Source organism: Habropoda laboriosa, unplaced genomic scaffold (genome assembly GCF_001263275.1).
Source record: "Habropoda laboriosa isolate 0110345459 unplaced genomic scaffold, ASM126327v1 scaffold65, whole genome shotgun sequence".
Classification (NCBI taxonomy): domain Eukaryota; kingdom Metazoa; phylum Arthropoda; class Insecta; order Hymenoptera; family Apidae; genus Habropoda; species Habropoda laboriosa.
Genome location: NW_017100254.1, coordinates 623 through 3,491, shown reverse-complemented (window position 1 = coordinate 3,491; position 2,869 = coordinate 623). Strand labels below are relative to the sequence as shown.

The window sequence follows — 2,869 nt, the reverse complement described above, 5'->3', positions numbered from 1 at the left end:
CCAAAACGTACAAAAGGATAAGTATGACTAAGGTACAACTTTGAGATCAAAGGCTCGCAGGTCGAGCTCTCGCGATCTTAACACTAACTTAATCTATCGCGCTTATCGCTTAATATAATACTTTTCCTTAAAGCTAACTTAATCTAGAAGGCAGTCTTATGTGTATAGAAAGGCACTTAAAAAAACTATACATTTTTTTGGTTTCTTTACAGCCGCAAAAATGGGAGGGGGAAGGGAAGGGAGGAGGAAGGGAAAGGGGAGTAGGAGTATATACTTATGTTATTTTATGCTAGTTTGCATTTTTTTTTTTTTTTATCCTCTAACAACATTACGTGTTTGTGCTAGTTCAGGAGAACTATGTTATGCTAAGAATGTAGTATTTTATGTGTACGTTGAACTAGTACGATTATACACACTCAACTCGCGCATTCAAACACCCATTCATACACCCATTCATCCATAATCGCACGCCTATATGTTTGTACGTCCATAGGCTTATACATATGTATACATATTTACAAGTTACATATAGTATGAATGATACCGAGTTTAGGAAGAGAGAGAAATAGAAAATTAAATAAATAGAATACTAGCAATGATAGATAAGAGAGAAAAAGGAAAAAATAAACATACTCCCCGGCGGGGAATCGAACCCCGGTCTCCCGCGTGACAGGCGGGGATACTAACCCCTTTTTTTTTTTTTTTTGTAACATACGTTTATTGTGCCAGAATAAATACAACAATATATACAAAATAGGTACAACAAACCAAAACGTACAAAAGGATAAGTATGACTAAGGTACAACTTTGAGATCAAAGGCTCGCAGGTCGAGCTCTCGCGATCTTAACACTAACTTAATCTATCGCGCTTATCGCTTAATATAATACTTTTCCTTAAAGCTAACTTAATCTAGAAGGCAGTCTTATGTGTATAGAAAGGCACTTAGAAAACTATACATTTTTTTGGTTTCTTTACAGCCGCAAAAATGGGAGGGGGAAGGGAAGGGAGGAGGAAGGGAAAGGGGAGTAGGAGTATATACTTGTTATTTTATGCTAGTTTGCTTTTTTTTTTTTTTATCCTCTAACTTAACATTACGTGTTTGTGCTAGTTCAGGAGAACTATGTTATGCTAAGAATGTAGTATTTTATGTGTACGTTGAACTAGTACGATTATACACACTCACTCTCGCGCATTCAAACACCCATTCATACACCCATTCATCCATAATCGCACGCCTATATGTTTGTACGTCCATAGGCTTATACATATGTATACATATTTACAAGTTACATATAGTATGAATGATACCGAGTTTAGGAAGAGAGAGAAATAGAAAATTAAATAAATAGAATACTAGCAGTGATAGATAAGAGAGAAACAGGAAAAAATAAACATACTCCCCGGCGGGGAATCGAACCCCGGTCTCCCGCGTGACAGGCGGGGATACTAACCACTATACTACCGAGGATTTGAACGGTAGTGTTTTTTATTAAGGCCTATTTGAATGAGATTTGTGTTTGTGTTTTGTGTTTGTTGTGTTAATGTAGTAACCACCAATATCTTTTTGTGTTGCGGCGGTGTGCGTCTGTTTTGTCGATTTTTGAGAGTTTACAACTAAGTCTTGTGTTTATGTCGTTGTCTTGTATGTCTGTTGAATACAGAATTTTTTTGTCGTCTGCTTTCCGTGTGGTATGGTAAATAAGTGGTGTGTTGTCTTTGTCCTGTATGTATCCTTCGCTGTCTAGATGAATAAATGCTTCGGGTGGGATGTAGCCGGTGTGTCGTGTTTTTTCGTGGTATTGTGTATTGGGATATATGGAGCTATTTATTAAACTATTGCTTTTCACGCTTCTAATGTTTGCCCAGTGGTTTCTGATAAGTTTTAGTATATGAAGATCTATTCTAATGATGTTGGCGAGTTCGTATAGTTTGTGGTTACTGATTAGTTTAGTGTAATTTGATTCAGGTGTCCTGTATTTACCTATGCAAGCTCTGAGGCATTTGCGTTCAAATATTCTAATTTTTTCCATCGTGCTTGCAGAGATGTTGAACCACGTGGGGCATGCGTATGTCAAAATGGGTCTAATTAGTGTTTTGTAGCAAATTATTTTTGTGTGTGTGTTCAGGTCTTTGCAGTAAAACAGTCGTTTGTGGCTAGCAAATGCTTTTTGTGCTTTTTCAATTTGTGTATTGATGTGATTGTAATAGTTTAGTTTGTAGTCTATGTGTACTCCTAAGTAGCGAACAGTGTTTCTGTTTTGAAGTTTAGTCTGTGGGTTGCGTGTGTCATGTAGGTGGAAGTGTTTTGTATGTCTGCGTACGTCTGCGTTTGCGTTCGAGATTTTAGATATGTACGGTCTGAACAGTATTGTTTCACATTTGTCTGTGTTAATCTTCAGCCTCCAGGTGTGAAAATAGTCCTGAATTTTTGTGAATATGTCTTGTAGTTGTGTTTTTATGTTTGACGGTTTACTGTCTTTAGTGTATATTAGTAGATCGTCTGCAAAAGCTATTGCAAATTTGTCGGTGTCGTTGTTGAGTCCGTACATGTTCAGTAAGTCGCTTATGAATATGCTAAACAGGATGGGTGAATTGACCGTGCCTTGTTGGAGTCCGTTTTTAATTTGAAAAATTTCAGAGGAGGCGTATGTTTTTTCCGCCACTCTGAATTCTTTTCCATGAAGCATGCTCCAGATCATTTTGGTCAGATGTTGCGGGAACCTCTTTTTTAACAATTTGAAAAAGAGGCCGTCCCACCAGACCGTGTCGAAAGCTTTCTCGAGGTCTACGAAGAGCGCCCCGACGCATTCGTCGGCGTTCCTCGCCCAGCAGATATCTGATATGAATTTAGTGATGGCGTGTGTTGTG

The 2,869-nt window shown here is 38.0% G+C and overlaps 1 non-coding gene across 1 annotated transcript; it reads right to left on the bottom strand.

Annotated features, from left to right (window-relative positions):
- Window positions 1-1,397: 1,397 nt before the first annotated feature.
- Window positions 1,398-1,469, bottom strand: Trnad-guc. Its single transcript has one exon. It is a non-coding gene; the product is annotated as a tRNA-Asp (tRNA).
- Between the last annotated feature and the right edge of the window lie 1,400 nt (window positions 1,470-2,869).